Below are 19,097 nucleotides of genomic sequence, written 5' to 3'. Positions count from 1 at the left end.
ATAACAACTGTTTCTTGGACCTTGACAACAAAAGCAAATAATACATCAAACGTGATTATTTCTAAACGATGTTGTCTTCTAGTCAGTCAGATGCTTATCCCTGTGCTGGGTTTGCATTAGCAAGCTTTGGGCAATTTCTTCGGAAATGACCCATCTCGCCACAATTGAAACAAGAGCCTGGTAGAAAACGACCTTGAGCAGGATTGTTGCCAGCTTGGTTTGGCGCAGCTGCAGCTGGGCAGACTCTTGTTATGTGGCCTATAAGCCCACAAGTTTGGCATTTTCGGCACTGTACATTGGCGTGATGATGGAGGCTACATTGGTTGCACAAGGGTGCAGTTCCATTGTATGGTTTTCTAGCAGGGGGTTGAGCTGGTTGGTTGGGGGCGGCTTGACCATTGTGAGCGACCACGGCGAAGTTCTGAGAAGCCTTTCGCTTCTTTGACTTTTTAGAGGATTCAGTCTGTTCATCCATGGTCTTTGATTCCTCGATTGGGTTCGATTCCCCTACCGGTTTCTTGTCACCTTTTCGGAAAAGTTTACCTTTCCTGATCTTTGATTCAGTCAAGGTTGCAGATAGCTCAATGGCCTGTCTAACTGTAGTAGGGTTGCTACCAGTCACAATGTCTTGTATTGAGTCAGGGAGGCCATCAATGTACTTTTCGATTGCTTTATCCAAAGGTGTAACCATATCCGGGCATAACAAACTTAACTCCTCATAACGGTCCGTGTAGGCTCGATGCTCACCGCTAACTTGCTTAAGATCGTCGAACTCCGTTTCCAAGGCCCTGATCTCGTGACGAGGACAGAATTCCTTCATCATCAGAGCTCGAAGCTCTTGCCATGTTTGAGCTAGTGCCACATCGGCACCCCTTTCTCTCATCACACCATTCCACCATGTCAAAGCTCGTTTCTCAAAGATGCTAGATGTGAATTCTACCTTTCGCTCGTATGGACATTGGACATGTCTGAAGGTGTTCTCTAAACTCTCGAACCATTATAGAAGTGCAGTCGCTCCTTGAGACCCAGAAAACTTTGATGGCTTAGCTGAGTTGAACGTCTTGAAGTTGCAGGGGGCATTATGGTTGTTGTTGGCTTGGTTCCATTGAGCAAAGAGGTTTGGGAATTGAGCAGCCATTTGCTGCGCAATGATCTCTGCCAATTCTGCAGTCGCTATCTGGTTTTCGCGTCGAGGCGGCATTCTAAATGAGAGACAAGAAAGAAAACAAATGAAATGGCATTGGGTAAGAATAAGATGTTACAAATACCGGCCATAATCATGGTTGAGGGTCATTTGTTTGAATCCACGAAGCAAACAAACAACACCAAGGCTGAGTCAATGCAAATAGATCCTCATAGTGCATCGCGAAGACATGCTCGCCTATAAGTGGACACTCACCCCAAGAGTTCCCAGGTAAGAGTGACTGGTCCGATTATGTGGATTTGTACGAACACTCTAACCTTAGACAGAAATCCCAGGGTACAGGCATTCACTCTTCCAGTTCGCACGTGTTCACACTATTTAGGACCCAAAACCTTGACGAGATTTTGAAAACCCAAAGGGGTTCAAAACCTTATAACAAAGGGTTCAAAACCTAGTAATCAATCATCCTAGAATAGATGATTAGTTTTCAAAGCGGTTTTGAAATTTATGTTCTTGTTGTGGTCGTCGCCTAAGGATAGGTGACGGTATTGTTTTATGACTAAACGCAAGTAAACTCGCGTTAGGGTCCTAGGAAGGTTATAGACTAGGTCAAAGCATTACTAATAACCTAATTCCCTATAACCATTGGCACTGATACCAACTTTTCTGTCACACCCCGACCACGTACAACATACAAAACGTCGCGGAAATGTCGGGGAGTGTTGTAACAGAATCAATTGTTTCAAATCCATGGCAATTGAAGTTTCGTTTTATTAATCAAACATGAAAGTTTACATTGTCTTATACAAGAACCAAAGAGTACATAACATAATTTAACTAGTTCTTGTCTCGTTTTAAGTCACTAAGGCACAGGTCTGCCTAAGTGTGTCTTGATAAGTCCTATGCATCATCTCCTGAAAACACATGTGAAAATAGGTACGTCAGCATAAAAATGCCTGTGAGATACATTGGTTTTGTGAAAACGGAATTCTTGACTTATGTTTGAGAAAATGTTTAGTCATGAACCTTGTAATTTGCTTTGTCTTGTAAATCATTTGAAAAACGATAAGATCAAATGATATGTATAAATAAGAGAACACTGTATGGTTAAACGGATAACCATGTAAAAGGTGTTTGCATAAGATAAGTCGTTTGTAAAACAATGTCTCGTGAAAAGTGGGTTATTTGTATAAAATGTCATATGTCTCATATTGAAATGATTCAAATAACGCTACGATATGTAATACCATACAAACACTTATATATAGGAAGTACCAGCGGCGTATCCACCATGCTTATATCATATTACACACGCCTCGTTACTTAATCACTTACTCAAACCAAACCATCAGAATGAAATGTTTAACAATTGTGGAAATGTTTATGTATAGTCAAATGTCTATTGTAAAATGTAAATCATGTCAACGGATACAACTGGTTTACACGGCTCAATGGTTACAAACGGTTCATATAATCGAAGGGTTAAGACGGTTCACATAGTCAAATGGTTACAACAGCTCAAAATGTAGCATAATGTGTTCATATGCTGGATGAGCATATGCAACAGAAATGCAATGTAAAACCATGTACTAGGTACGCACACAATGGGCATACATAGCATGTAATGTAAAGCAATGTACTAAGTACGCACACAATGGGCATACATAGCATGTAATGTAAAACAATGTACTAAGTACGCACACAATGGGCATACATAGCATGTAATGTAAAGCAATGTACTAAGTACGCACACAATGGGCATACATAGCATGTAATGTATTGAAAAGTGATGTGCTAAGTATGCACACAATGGACATACATAGCATAAACACAATGAAATCATGTACTATATATGTACTATCGAACATAGCAAGTATATGATGTGAAAACCGGAAAGCATGAAAGTAACAAGTAGGCACATGTGTTTCACCCCAAAACAGTTTGGAAAACAGTAAAAAAAGGGGTTCAATGTACTCACCTGAGATTGCTTTGAAGTTCTTGTATAATAACTAAACAATGCTAGAGATCACGGAATATCAAATGGCACCTAATAGGTAGCTATGTTAATATACCAGACCTAAATCGGAAGGATCGGATAGTATGCGGGTTCGTAAACCAAACGAGTATGGAGACTCGTGTAATATGGTTTAACAAAGCCTACATACTAAAATGAAACCTAACCTAAGTGCTTACGGCCCATTACGACCCGTTTAGGTAGTTTATGCTCCCCTAACGCGTCGTTCGCGTAGAACGCGTTTGGAACGCCTAACATCGTGACCACAATGTATAACCGTGTAAGGTCACAGCTATGGTCACCTAATGTGTTTGGTCGGATCCTAATGATCGACCAAATGGGTCAGGTTCGAAAGTATAAGCGATTGTTTAGATCGCTTACCTTACGACCCTATATAAGCACTAAACTAAAAGTGACGAGCTAAGCATGTTAGAACATGCTTAACTAACTTTAGAAAACAGGTTTGGTATCAAAACAAATGGTTTTGATACCTATGAGTAGTTTGGTTACAAAATACGCAAGAATGCGCATTTTGGCCGAAACTACGACTCGTCACTGAGCCTAGATAACGTGGTAATCAGTAGGTATAGTCACTACGGACTATAACCATCGTGATCACGCTCACGTTATGAAGTTCCAATGAACTTCTTGTTGACCATAGGCTGGTCACACAGAAAGTCAAACAAAACTTTGACTTTCGGACTCTAAAAGCGAATAAAAGAACGAAAGAACACTTACGAAGGGTCCCGGAATGCTAATCTAGATCAAAATGGCTCAGGTATGAAACAAAGGTTCCAACTTAGAGCTTTTGATCAGATTTTTTTGGGTTTTAACCAAAAGGGGGGGTATTTATCGGAAAAGTAAAGCCGTTAGGATCGTTTCTTGAATATCGTGTCACGATCTTATGCGTACACTTGTCGCAAAGTTGTGGTGGCTCAAATTGACCCTAACTCATCAGATGGTGAAAGGGAATTGCCCTTTGGGATGTTTGAAAGGCCAATCTTATCCAGAAAACAAAGTTTCTGTTACTGAAGGGGCCATGCGGCCTGCATCAGGATTTGAAAAAACTCAGGCGGGCCGCCTGGACCTGTCTGATCTGCACATACTTTCAGAAATGGCAGTTTTGGTCCCTGTTGCGTATTTAAGCCATTTCCGACACTTCTAAGGCCCGTAAAGCCAATTTTAAGGCCCTAATATGATGCCTAAACATTGTGGAAATGAAACATGCTCAAAAATATGTCGGATGTTGGTTCGTTTGGCCGTACGATCGCGATGTTCGGTTAATTACGACGGAATGCGCATAAGCGCGAACGACGATCCAAATGACGCGACGAATGGATTTTTCTCATGCCAAACACTAAGGCATAATATTAGGATGCTTACATAAATTTTTGAATGTCCAGATGTATTCAGAACGTAAGTTATGCGTGAAAGTGCAAACTTATGCACTTTTTGACACTTTTAGCCCCTGAATGATCCAAAAGTTTGTTTTAGGATACCAAACCCCTTAAAGCCTATTTCTAAGCTATGTAAAGGATATTTATGGTATGTTTAACTTATGGACATGTTCCGGAATGTTCGTTACAGTTCAAATTGGCATACTTTCGCAGTTTGTCAAGTTTAGTCCCTGTAAGCGAATAAACTTGTTTTTGCCATACCAAAGCCTTCAAAACTTATTTCTAAGTTATGTAAAGGTTATTTAAGGTATGTTAAGTATATGATGGTGTTCCGGAGTATTTGTCGCATTAAACTGAGTTCGTTTACGCACCAGTTTGCGTATAATTCTCCAGAAAGCGTTGTAGAGTTTGAAATTGAACAAGAATTGATATGTGCAAAAGATACACATATTTATACAAGATCCCAAGTATGAAATACAATATTTCATTGGCTTGGTATTTGTTTGATGGTCGTGGTGACACAGGTGTCACAACATTGAAATCCGTCATCACTTTATCCGTGATTGTCACGAGAAAAAGTTAATTCGGATTAAACACGTTAACACCGATGATCAGAAAGCGGATTTTTACACTAAACCATTTGACAAAAAGAGATTTTATTATCTTTTGAGATTAAACGGGATGAAGAATCTGCAATCTGGGAGGGTAATCGAATGTGAAGCCGAGTTGGGCGGCGATCTGACATGAACCTGTGTCGTGTTGTCAAATTTCTTTTGTGCAGTTGTATTTTCTGCTTTTCGATAAAAACAAAAACACAAAAATATGTTTTAGTTTTAGGGGGAGATATTTGCAGAAAAATACAAAAACATGATAAAATAAAAAAATACAAAAACAATAGAAAACCATAAAATCCAAAAACATTAGAAAATTTCAAAAAAAGAGTTGTGTATAATAGGGGAAATGATAGTACATCAGCTAGACGGACACAGTACGCTAAAGATTTGTAGTGTTTAAAATGCATTTAAGCAGTCTTGCTAAAGATGTGCTGATAGGTTTTTGCAAAATTAGTAGATCAGTTTGGGATATAAACATAAAATTCACTTGCGTTTACGTGGGGAACACCTCCAGGATATATTGGTAACCCCTGAAATCCTGTTTGAAAGGTCACGTATTCTGAGATACTAGGTCTTTATGCTCAGTGATATCTGGGGTATTATCCCGGGACTTCTGCTATATAGAAATACTGACCTAGTCCCCGGATAATACTTTCTGCAAAAGCTTTGAAATATAAGCTCGCCCTCAGCATGCTGATGAAACAATAAATTGATAGTCGCTGCTGTTGAAAACAAAAGATCCTCTAAAGGGGACACACCTTAAAGTCGAAGCCGTCATCTCTCTGCGTATACGGAAGTATCGACCTGAGCTCTCACGGCCCTCGCAAGTACCCCTAAACAGATATCAGCTGTGGTATACTCACCTGTAAGACTGAATACTGGGGTCTGGATACGGGAGTATATACTGAGGTGGGACACATGTAATGTTTAAGTCCTAAAACACTAACTTAGTATCCCGAACAGATTGAAAATTTTGTGAGAATTTAAGAGGATCAATATATCAGCAATCTATGCGAATTGTTTAAAAGCTTAGTATGAAATAAACAGCTTAACGGTGCTCGTGTCTGGTCGGCAGCTGATATAATCCCCTAACACACTCGCAAAAATATTGTGTGTACATAGTTTCAGTTTATTCAGTTAAAATCCAAAAAGATTTTATTTTCTCATCTTATTTTTCGACAACTGATGTTGGGAATTGGAAGATCAAAGCCTAAGTGCAGAACATGTCAGTGTTTGATGAGGGATGGGTAAACTGGAGATTGCTATGCAGTGATTGGTATATTGTTTGAAAGTTAAAATGTGTTTGAATGTTTGAAATGTTCAAAAGTTCATTCATTTTTCATTCATTTGAACTGCTTTCAGAAAGAAACGTCAGCAAACTTCATAAATCTGATCATCCAAGGCCATTAACTTGGACTTGGTGGGTCAAACTGTTGTCCAAGGTCATTGACTTGGACTTGGTCAACTGGGTGTGATGGTGGTCAATCTGAAAAATGTCAAAAAGTTAAACTTTTGAAAACAAGCTAGTAGTTTCGCTTATTTGTCACCCAAAACAAAGGTTTCGCTTATTTGGCTGCTTCACAGAGGTTTCGCTTATAGCTTCATATGAGGTTCCGCTTATGTGTCAACGGTCACAAAAGCGAAACCTCATCACATATATAATGTCAGAGGTTCCGCTTGTCGGTCACTTTCACCCTTTCGCTTATTAGTCAAGTTCTCACCGGCGATTTGAAGCGAAACCGTATTCCGACCATTTTCAAGCGTTATTCTGCCCGTTTTTCATCTGTTTCTGTTACATTATTAGTAGAACAATCATGGGCAAGGTAAGTCTTCGTTTAATTTGGTCAAAATCATGCTTAAATTGATATGTCGGTACTCATATTTGAACTGAACATAGATTTGGCTTGTGTATGTGAAATTGAAGCTTGAAAATGATCATGTGCAGTCGTTTTGATATCTAGATCATGATATTATGTTTTGATTGTTTCAAATTTGATGATTGATGGTTTATGTCGAGTCATAGATATTTCAATCTCAGATCTAGGGTTTTAGAAATGTGAAAATTGAAATTAATACATATCCCTAGTCTCGGTTTTGTCAAAATAACAGGTGGGTGAGTTCAGTTTTAGGATTTGATCAAATTTAAATTGTTTATTGAGGGTTTCGCTTAAACGATTACATTTCAGATGCTTTAAGTGCATTTGTGGTTTCACTTGTATGTTCATGTTATGTTTTCGCTTGATTGTTCAACACATGGTTCCGTTTGTATGTTCATGTTATGTTTCGCTTAAATGGTCATTACATGTTTCGCTTGTATGATCATAACATGTTCCGCTTATAAGTTCCTTGTGTGTTTCGCTTATATGTTCATCAAGATGTTTCGCTTATTGTGCACTTGTAAAAGTTTTAATGTTTGAAAAATTTATAAGTGTCTGATTCAGTGTGTTTGTGATTTGCAGGTGTCTAATGTGGTATTTGATCCTCTTCACAACAGCTATTGTGACTTGGTGTTCAAAAATATCCAGAACTGGTCAATTTCAGTGGTATTTTGGAGTTCATGAGACGTATTCCCATTCAAAAGGCGTCGACTGATCAAAGACCGTTGTATAGATCTTATATTGAACGTTTCTGGAAGAATGCCGTCTACGATGAGCAGAATAAAGTTATTTCTTCAGTTGTAGAAGTACATGGCAAGTTGGAGAAGATTCTTGTTACTGAAACTCTTATACGTGAAGTGGTTAATTTTCCTGATGACGCAGATTCTCCAATGAGATTTCCAGAAAGAATGGTGAAGGGGTGTATGTTAAGGATGGGATATCAGGGAGCGTTAAATGCCGCAAATTATTTGAAGTCAAAATTTACTAAGCCTTACAAGTTTTTGATTCATTGTATTCTGATGTCGTTAAGTCACACCAAAGGAGGTTATGATGCAATGAGAGACTACCAAATGAATATGGTGACTGCATTGGTGTTAAACAAGAAATATAACTTTTCACATATCATATTTCATTACATGGCCGAGAACATTACATCAAAGGTCAAGTCTTGGAAGTATCCGAGGTTTGTTCAGATGCTGATTGATCATGCGTATCCTGAGATCGACAGAAATATAAAAGATGATTTATTGGTGCAATCACACATGAATGAAGTTTCTATCAAACAGCTTGTGAGATATCATCCGAACCATCCAGAACCAAAAGTTGATGTTGTATTCTTTGGTTCCATTAAAGATGCAAATTATGTCGATCCAGATCCAGTTGAACACCAGAACTGGAGGAATGAAGATGAGATGAAAGAAGTGGCATATGCTGATGAGTTGAAAGTTCTTGCAGAGTTCAAAAACACAAAGAATGAGTGGTATGTGAAAGAAACTGGGAGACGACGCAGGAAAGCCACTCCTATTGTTAAAGAAGGTGAAGGATCATCATCAAAACCTAGAAAGAAGCAAAAGAAAGCAGCAACAATGTCTTTGATTAATGAACCGGAAGAAGATAATCCGGTGGTAACTGCAGAGAAAGAACAAGTGGCAGCTACAGCAGATGATCCATTTAATGTTGATGTGTTATTTGATACTGGTGTCTTGGAAACAGGGCCAGAAATTGTTGCTAATGTTGAGCAAGTTATGAATGTTGAAGCACAAAAAGAGAAAGAAAAGGTTGTTGATGATGTTGAGGGTGACGATGTAGATAAAAGTACAACAAGTTCATCAAGTTCTTCAGATGATGGTATTGACGAGATTGAAAGTCGAAAAAGAATTCAAGAAGAGATAGAAAAAGAAAAGTTGTTAAGAAAGAGAAAGAGACAGGAAAAGGATGATGATGATGTTTATGTGCCTTCTCCATAGCATGTCTCAGGATCACAATCTTCTACAAGAGTTAGAAAGAAAGCTGGAGGTCGAAAGAAAGTAGTTTCTCCAAAGATTGTCAAAGCTACTCCAAAGATCAAAGTACCGAAGACTGTGTTCAAAAAGAAGAAACAAACCAAGAAACCACCTACACCACCACATGAATCAACACCACCACAATCACCTATCCAATCACCACCACGACAACCTACTCCACCACAACAATCCTCACCACCTAAACAACCAACACCTCCAAGACAACCATCACCTATTCATCAAACACTACCACCACAACAACCTTTTGTTACCTCACAAGAACTATTTCAAACACCTCCACTCACCCAAATGCAACCTGGTTTGTCTAGCAGAGGTCTTTATACTCAACAGGATAATCTTTTAGATGTTGGAGATTTTGATTTTGCCAACACTTCACAAGTCAGAAATGTTGAAAAGAAAGTTGAAGAAGTTGTTGTTGAGAACAAGAGGCTGGCAGCTGAAAATAAGAAAGTGTCTGATAGAGAAAGACTTCTTGAGATGCGTGTGAAGAAGTTAGAGAATGAAAATCAAGAGTTGGTGAAAAAGATTGATGCTGATCAATCAGAAATTGATATCTTGAAGGTTAAAGTTGCTGAACTTGAAGAAGAGAAGACAAGACGTGATGAACAGAATGAATACTTCAAGTTAAAGAACAAAGAGCTTGAAGCAGCTAAAGCATTAAGAGATCATGAGTTCTATATGCTGAACAAAGTTGTCGAAAGCATGCTCGGAACATCGGTAGATCAAAAGTTTGAAGAACTACAAGTTGAAGAGCTTAGAGCTGAACGTCAAGCAGAGATTGAAAGACAAATGAAAGATAAAGGTAAGGGAGTTGAAGGAAGTTCTGCAGTGTTAGAGAGATCAATAGTACCTTCTATGGTGGTTGATAATCCTGAGCCTATCACTGCAATATCTGGTTTGTTTGAGGAGGAAACACATCTTGAAGAGTTGATGGGTAACAGTGATGATGAAGATGATGAAGAGGAGGATGAAGAGGAAGATGAAAAAGTGTTTTCTGCAAGCAGTCATGGTTCTGATGATGATGATGACGACGCTGCAGGTGGTACAGGTTTGAAAGTTACAGAAGCTTCCACTGAGAAAACAGTTGATGATCTGATGAATGATTCAGTAAATGAAGAATCAGGGGAAGCAAGTGGAAAGGGGGAGTCTAGTAAAACTCAGATCGTTGAACATACTGAAAAGTTAATCTTGGGATTAGATGTTTACAGAGAAATGATGAATATTGTGGATCCGAAGTTCAAGTTTGATTTTGAAGAAGAGTTGGAGTCTTTTGATATCAATCAACAACCTGAATACACGTATAAGTATGTTGAAGAGGCTGATAAGTACGACAGAGTTGAAATTGAAGACTGGACGGAGGATGAAGATGTGGTTGAAGATACTTCTAAGTATCCTACACTTATGGAGTTCTTTGCTGAAGAAAATAGAGAAGAATTGAGACAAAAGGTGACTAAGGCAGTGAAAGAAAAGAACTTTGATAGTGTTCAAAAGATATGGAAAAGGAAGATAGATCGATGTGGTTCAGAAAGAGTCACGAGAGAAAGTTTAAGAGACCTCTGAAGTATTCTCAGCGTGATAGAAGTGTGTCTCTCGGTGACATTATCAGTTGGGGTTACTTACCGCAAGTAAATGCTTATGCGATCAGACGAGAGTGCGGAGTTCAGTACTTTGAACGTTTATATGACATCATGTCATTACCATGGTGGGATGTAGATGAACTGCCGAAGGTTAGATGTTTGGATTACCCAGTTTGAAAGAATGATGTGGCTATGTGGGGTTACATCAAGTATGAGTCGTTGAAAGAGTTTCGTAAATGGAAGCCGCATCATCCAAAGCGTGTACAGAGGGTAGATCCAGATACCGGAGTTACAGAGACTATCCTTAATGTCAAGCCTCCGAGAACAATGAAGACAATTCCAATGCCTCAGATGGAACAAGATTTTTATAAAGGCTTCATTGGATGGGTGTATAGTTGTATCTCAACCGAAGCAATAATTACTTACAGAGCAGGTGGGGAGATTCGAGAGATACATGTTTATGATCCCATGTGGCTGGAAAATTGCTCTGCAAAGGATATAGAATGTCTTTTCATCAACAAGATTCACTATCAACCAGCAGACAGAGAACAAGCGCAGCAGTTTCAACGTGTTGTTTCCCTTTGCTTTCAGAAAGGTATCAGTTCTGAGAGTAAATGGAAATCATCTTGGTGGTCGCTTGATGAGAAGATGAAAAGGAAAGCTAAACGTGAACGTCAAAAGCTTGAAGAAAAGAAAGGTACGTTTTTGAAGATGCAAGCTGAAGAAGAGAAAGCAAAGAAGAAAGAGAATGAAAGAATAAGGATTGCGCTTAGCCAGAAGCCGAAGCCAAGGGAAGAGTCGTTCAGAGCTGTTTGAAGACCCAAAGACAAGACGAAGACTGCGGCTGTATCCAAGGGGGAGTTTGTTGGTGCATAATGTCTAAAGCCTGCGTCTTAGTCTTAGTTAATCAATGTATAGGGTCTAGTTTGGTTAATTATGTATTGTACAGGGGTTAAAGGTGGAATTGTATGTTTTTCATGTTGAGGTTTCGCTTGAATGGACATATGCCATATAAGCGGAACTACTTGATAAGGTTTCGCTTATATGGTCATGACCATTCAAGCGGAACTATCTCACCTATATAAACCCCAAGTGTTTTCTCATTTGGCACGTTGATGTCACAAGTGTAGCCGACCTGCTGACCTTGTATTTTGTGAAAGTTGAATAAGAAAACGGTGTTAAAGTGTATTACTTCTGTTTCTACTCATTTCTTCTATAGTTTTGCTTTGATTCATGCCAAAAATGTATTTCCGCTACATTTTCGGTAGGTGCTAGCTCCGATTGTCTCAAATGACGGTCAAACTCGATCCTACAGAAAGGCTGCTAACAGCTGTGAAAACGAGTTTCTGCATATCTGGGGAGGCCTCGCGGCCCGCGTAAGGTTCAGACAGGGCTTACGCGCCCCGCCTGGGTGTCCTGATCTGCAACCAACTTTGGAAAATGACAGATTCAGTCCCTGTTGGTGTTTAAAGCCTTTCCCGACATGTTTAAGGCCCGTTAAGCCAACTTTAAGGCCCTAAGATGATGCCTAAATAGTGTGGACATGAAACATGCTCAAAAATATGCCGGATGTCGGTTCGTTTGGTCGCACGATCGCGATGTTCGGTTAATTACGACTGAATGCGCATAAGCGCGAAAAACGATCCAAATGGCGTGATGAATGGATTTTCTTATGCGAAACACTAAAATAAAATATTTTAGTGCTTACATAAATTTTTGGATGTCCGGATGTATTCAGAACGTAAGTTATGCGCGAAAGTGCAAACTTGTGCACTTTTTGACGCTTTGAGTCCCTGAATGACCCAAAAGTTTATTTTAGCACACCGAACCCCTCAAAGCCTATTTCTAAGCTATGTAAAGGATATTTATGGTATGTTTAACTTATGGTCATGTTCCAGAATGTCTGTTACAGTTCAAATTTGGCAAACTTTCGCAGTTTGTCAAATTTAGTCCCTATAGGTGAATTAACTTGTTTTTGACATACCAAAGCCTTCAAAACTTATTTCTAAGTTATGTAAAGGTTATTTAAGGTATGTCAAGTCTTTTTCACTATTCCAGAGTGTCCGTTGGATTAAGCTGGTTATATTCACGCATCAGTGCGCGTATAACCTTCCAGAAAGCGATTTAGAGCCCAAAATCGAACAAGAATTGATATGTGCAAATGATACACATATTTGTACAAATCCCAAGTATGAAATATAATATTTCATTGGTTTGGTATTTTTTTGATGGTCGCATTGACCCAGGTGTCACAGTCTCCCCTACTTTAGGAAATTTCGTCCCGAAATTTATTCAGAGGAAACTTGTGAGAGCTTGAAACATGAAGTTGAAAAGATCAAACAACACTAGTTAGCATCCTGAACTTCTAGTAACTTTACAATAACATCATGCTTGTAATGTGAGAGGGACACTTATATACAAGTATATAAAGCGTCATTGGTGCGTCCACCGTACCTCTATTACATTGTTCACATTTCGTTATGGTTGTCACTTTCGGTTCTTACACATAATAAGTCTTACTGTGGTTTCCGTGCACTGAACTTTGTAATTATGTATGCATCCATAATTACGTAATTCCTTGCATGGTCACGTAGTGCATCTTAAAATGTGTAGGGGAATAAAACAATGAACGAGCCTGTGATGATTGTGACTAGACCACCATAGGGTCCCTTTTTATTAAATCAATAAATGACTTTAATAGACAACCAAGGAGTCTTTTCAGCTTATACCCTCACATGTCATTCTTAACCAGATTTTTGAATCAATCTTTTTTACTAGACCACTAAAAGGGTCTCTTATGAATCGTGGGGTGGTACTATACAATCCAAGGGTTTTAACTATCATGTAGAAGCCCAATAAGGATTTAAGGTAGTACCTTTTTGAATATCCTTCTACGAATCCCTCATATAAAGATACGAAAGGTTCTACAAGGATTTGGATAACGAATATCCAGAGTATACAAAAACACAAAAAAAAAATGCATAAAAGAAAACACAAAATGCATAAACACATAGTCACATAACCACAAAATTGTTTAACTTGATTTGTTATCATTTTGTTAATTTGTTCTGCTATCTGTGCACATGTATTCAAAGCACACCAGGTATCCAATCAGTGGATTTTGATTGGTGCTTTAAATATTTCTAAGAATCTAACTATAAAGATAGAAAGATCTTAAAGAGAAAATTCGATTTCGATTCTAAGGAACCGAAATGTTCGAATTAAGGTACACAAGGAATCCAATTAAGGACTCTGATTTGTATGATAATCATCCACAAGGGTCTAGTTGTGGAGATAAAAGATCCCATATGGATTTTAGAAGTTGAAGATGTTTCGAAACCTTGCACTGGACGTGTTTAAGTCAAAACATGAAGTAAAATGCTTATGAGGTTGAGATGCTCAATATGCCAAGGCAACATATGGAGCGGAATTTGAAAGTTAAGTCAATGTATGAGGATAAATATTTTTGAAAACTATGCATGGGGTTCTTAAAAAAAATGTGTTCAATGTTTTTGAAACCTTATGCATAATACTTTTGAAATCATAAAGTAGCTGTACTAGGTAAGTATGTTTATAAAAATGTTTTAAAATCATGCGAGATGAATTTTGAAATTATGTATAAGGTTTTTGATAACATGAATGATGCTTTTGAAATCGTGCACTTGATATATTACTTAAAATTGTTTTCAAACTATATGAAATATTTTGAAATCATGAGGGTTGTTTTTGAAAACATAGACAAAGCTTTGTGCATTTGTCATGTTAAGTAAATACACTATATTAAAAATGTTTTCGACTACAAGAAAATGAACCTAATGCAACCCTGTTAAAAAGTTGCATTAGGCCTTGAAAAAGTTGCATCAGACCTAATGCAACCTTTTATCAAAAGCTGCATTAGGTGAAGTTGCATTAGATCTAATGCAACCTTTTACTTAGCTAATGCAACCATTTTTTAAATGGTTGCATATACTATTCAAATGCAACCTTTTTGTAATGCAACCTTTTTACATGCTAATGCAACTTTTTTACATGCTAATGCAACTTTTTTACCTTTAAATGCAACTTTTCCATCACTCAAATGCAACCCTTGTTATCTCAAAGGCAACCTCCATTACACTAAAATGCAACTTTTTTTTTTTACGTCAAATGCAACATTTTTTTAAGATTTAGTAACAACAAATGCAACCTTTTTATTGTCAAATGCAACTCTAGGGAATTGTCGTTTGAAGTACAAAAATTCCTATTAATATAGAATAGTATCTCAATTACACAAACAAAATAATAACATAAATATAATAAATAATCTTTTATCGTAATATGTCTAGACTCATAATAACAATTAATCAAAATAACAATGATAATAAGTAACGGAAACCTCTGCTCATCTCTAAGAACTTCAAGTACTCTAATAGAAAGTTTTTCAATGATATTTGCATCGTAGTTTCAAATTCTGCTCATTGGTTGTCAAAATCTTTCTATATAGCTTCTGGCTTTGCTTTTTTTCTTTGAAGGTTTTCTTGAATTTCAAGCAACTATGTCTTTTTAACTTCAAGGCTGGCTTTGAATTATTGCTTAAGCCCCAAATCATGTATCATGTATGGTTCCTCACCATCTCCCATTTTGTTCATCATTTTTAAAGTAACACCTCTTCCGTAAAGTCAAATGTAGCCATCATGCTCCTTGTTCATTACAAGGATAAAAGGATCAACCAAATCACTTCATCTTCTTCTAAAGATTTGTAGTTCTTCATTTGTTCCTTCAAAAAGGGAATGAAATTAAAAAAAAGCAACCAATTAACCAAAAATACAAGTTGCTCGTTGAAAAACAATAGCCAATAAACTAACAGAAAGAACATAACAAAAACCATATATTATATGTGTATTTTGTTATCATACCGCAATTGCAAAATGAATGTCTTCATAGCCAAATGATTTGAGCCATAGAGCAAGCAACTAACTTTTAAACGTCAACAAATACATGATTCTTCAAACAAACTTTTCCGAAAAAAAAACTAGAAAGAACTTACAATTTACGTTGCAGTGTCATCATATTTATCAATGATAACCAATCAGTTTCAATTAAGTCGACTTTGGTTAATCAATGACAACCCTTGGTATCTCGCTCAACTAAAGAAAACCTACAACCACAAAGAAAAATCTACTAAATATTTATGTACAGCTCTTATTGTGTTCCTAATAAAGAATTCACAGTTGAGCTTCCCATAACGACCTTAATTAAGTCTTTTATCTATCGATTGAAATTAATATTTAATCCATCTCACACGACACATACTACTTAATACATTTTCTTTATATTAAGTTTTGTGAAATCAAGATTAAGTAAGTTCATTGATGCAAACAAAGTAGCATGTGATGATGGTTGTACAACAGAGAAAGGAAAAAGAAACGCATATACATGCTTATTAAATCATAAACAATTTCCCAGCAAACTCAAACAAAAGAATTTATTGGTGCAACCCAAATGTAGTTAGAACAAGTTTGTTTTGTTATCATCATAAATCATCATTATTATGTATAATTTATATTATTATTATTATTATCTTATTATTACTTTACACCAGTAAACATATATTAAAGATCTTAAACTAACAATAGTATAATATTCTTACTTTTTTACATCAGTATCCCAATCTAGTGACCACAAATTTCCCATGTTATTTTAACCCATAAGAAAGACCTTGTTTAAACCAAAAAGGGATTGGTTACTTACATCATCTCTATTCAGCAAGCTAAGGAATTTGTTGTGAGAAGAAATCTCTTTATTTTTGTCAACGACCTCGGGGCCCTTTAAAAAAGAAATATCAGTAAAAGAATTTAAACCCATGACAAGATCAATTGAGAAATGAAAAAAAAATCCATACCCTGATCAAACTTGGAAATTCTTCTAAGTGGGCCTTTCCATGCTACCTTCCTACCTAGTTCACATATCACATAATCCATAGCATTTACAACTTATAATTTCCAAACAAAACAAGTTACCATATTATTAAATACTAAGAATTAAAAATTAAAAAAACCAAAAGTTGTTAGTTTATGATCTTCAATATGGGCAGATAAACGATGAATGGACGCACTAGCTTTTAAAACTTGGTGAATGGCAAGTGTTATAATGTCTATTAATTATAAACCCTAAATTCCATTTAGAGAATGAGCATACCGCTTTAGTTTTAAGCGTTTTACGATGCCAGAACTGCAGGCACCTGACCGCCTTCTTCAAGTAATCAACTACACACCGGTGGGGGCAGCGACTACCAGATAATGTGCTAGTGACGGTCTAGCAAAGAAAGGGCGGCAACGAGAAGCAGAGAGGACTGAAGAGAAGGGGCACTCAGGCACCAAAAGAAGTAATTCATTTTGCCAAATAAATTGTAACTTGTCATATCACCCATGCCTTCATACTCCTCATCCTTATTAGCCTCATCTTGTCATCTAAAATAAAATACAATCAATAAATAGGAATAACAAAAGTACTGAAACAACAAGAAAAGGTACAGTTATATAACTAAACTTACATACCTTGAGATCTTATAATACCCCCTTCGTTCTCATAAACTTACGCTGAGGCCTGGCCTTAGTGCACCTCGCGCCTCAAGCGTGCATTTAAAACCCAGAGATCAACAAAGATAAAAAATGGACACAGTTATTTCTTGTATAAACATCAACTGTTAAGATTAAAAAAAATAACTCATCCTCTTGTATTTTCATGCTAAGGGGCATTTAGACATTAACTTTTTGTTTACAATCAACACAGTATGATGCTGAACTGCCCATATAAAAAAGTGATACAATTTACATGATCCTTCAAAAGATCCTAAAGTCATGATATCGAATTACATCATAAAAAACATAGTTATAACTAAAAATTAATATGATGCTTAACAAAAGGTATACTAATGTATATATGTTGTGCTTATTAAGTAATTGAAAGGTAAAACAAGGATGCGTAGCAATACCTAGGATTGTAAGCCCTGCTATCAAAGCCAACTGTATCGAGAATCACATATATATCCATTATATACGCATACCGCAAGCGGGGCGTAATTTACACTTTAGTAACACAAAGCGCCAATTTAGGCAAGCTGCTAAAAGTAGTTGTAAATAGCGAGCTTAGCGCCCGCTATAGCGAATAGCGTATTAGGGTCGGCTGCCACTAGGTCGAAGCCTCCACAAATCCCAACAATTTGAAATTTGAATGCATTTGTTTGTTTTGGCTATGTTTATGTTTAGGGCAAATTTCAATCAAGCAATTTTCTCTGCTATTGCTATGGCCTATACATATTGTGATAATTTCTAGTTTCTAACATACATGATCAAACAGGATGAACTCATAACCATCAAGCAGTTATTTTCAATCCAAATACAAATTATGGTTCCATAACATTACATAATCAAACACTATTAATCACATAGAATAAGAGAAACATACTCGATCGCCGATATTGCACTGATTTGTTTCCTCGTGTGCCATGAATATGGAAGTGCGTTTGAAGTATCGATTGTAGAGCTTGTTATGGAAGAGCCTATCGACGGCGGCCACCACCGATTTCTACATTTTGTTCGATACTACCATTCCGACCACTGACATCATCTTGTTCAAAACCCTAACTGGCTGCTTATCAGTTTCTCAAACTCCGACCCTGGAGGAAATTGATGAATGCAGATCTTAAATGTGAGCGGTTAATTTTGGGGAGATGGAAATCAATTTGGGGAAAACTACACAGGGGGGAAATTGAGGAAAATAAGAGGGAAAGAAAAAAAAATAAAAGAAAAAGAACAGTAAAGAGGATTAAATAAAGAATCATAATAAAATAAATTATTTATAAAACTTTTGAATAAATTAATATATATGTTCTAACTAGATATGTAAAAACTAAAGCTAATTATAAATTAAATAAAAATCATGAAACATAATTCTTTTAAATAGTTTATATGGTTTAATTTTAAATATAACTAGTAATTAGGTTCGCGCGTGTTGTGACGCTGGTACTGGTATTCTTTAATATTGTTATGTGTGAGACTTGAACCTTATACCTCCAAACCTAGGTGTTTTTAAAGGCTTTTCCTTTGCCTATGTGCCAACAACCCCTTTTGTTGACGAATTAGGATAATGGATACTAAAGTATCCACGTTTAAAGTCAATGACGGTCACTGGTGGGCCTTTAGCCCCATAATTTATACTAAAGTATCCCCTACTTCTAACATTTCTCACCACAAAAATTAAACACATGTTGGTTACCTACATGGCTACATCCACTACTTCTAAAGTTTTCCCTTACGTTGGTTACCCATTCAACTTGTTTTCTTTATAGATAAAGATTAGCCATACCCAAATCAACGTGTTTATAACTAAATGTGAAGTTAGCCACACCAAATCGACTTGGACGGGTAAGAAGATTCCTAAAGCCATTGAAGGCTAATAGTAATATTATT

General features: G+C 37.0%; 1 long non-coding RNA gene across 5 annotated transcripts; it reads right to left on the bottom strand.

The window, feature by feature from the left end:
- Window positions 1–14,890: 14,890 nt before the first annotated feature.
- Window positions 14,891–18,446, bottom strand: LOC110940687. 5 transcript variants are annotated; one of them, XR_004879265.1, is made up of 8 exons: window positions 18,094–18,421; window positions 17,184–17,329; window positions 16,825–17,096; window positions 16,529–16,582; window positions 16,378–16,452; window positions 15,674–15,784; window positions 15,543–15,603; window positions 14,891–15,403 (listed from the first exon to the last, which is right to left on the bottom strand). It is a non-coding gene; the product is annotated as an uncharacterized LOC110940687 (long non-coding RNA). The 5 variants fall into 5 exon arrangements; XR_002593452.2 differs by having other exon boundaries at window positions 17,184–18,446; XR_002593451.2 differs by having other exon boundaries at window positions 15,543–15,599; window positions 17,184–18,446.
- Between the last annotated feature and the right edge of the window lie 651 nt (window positions 18,447–19,097).

This window comes from Helianthus annuus, chromosome 14 (assembly GCF_002127325.2).
Source record: "Helianthus annuus cultivar XRQ/B chromosome 14, HanXRQr2.0-SUNRISE, whole genome shotgun sequence".
Classification (NCBI taxonomy): Eukaryota; Viridiplantae; Streptophyta; class Magnoliopsida; order Asterales; family Asteraceae; genus Helianthus; species Helianthus annuus.
The sequence above is the reverse complement of the archived record's forward strand: the minus strand, read 5'-3'. Positions and strand labels throughout refer to the sequence as shown.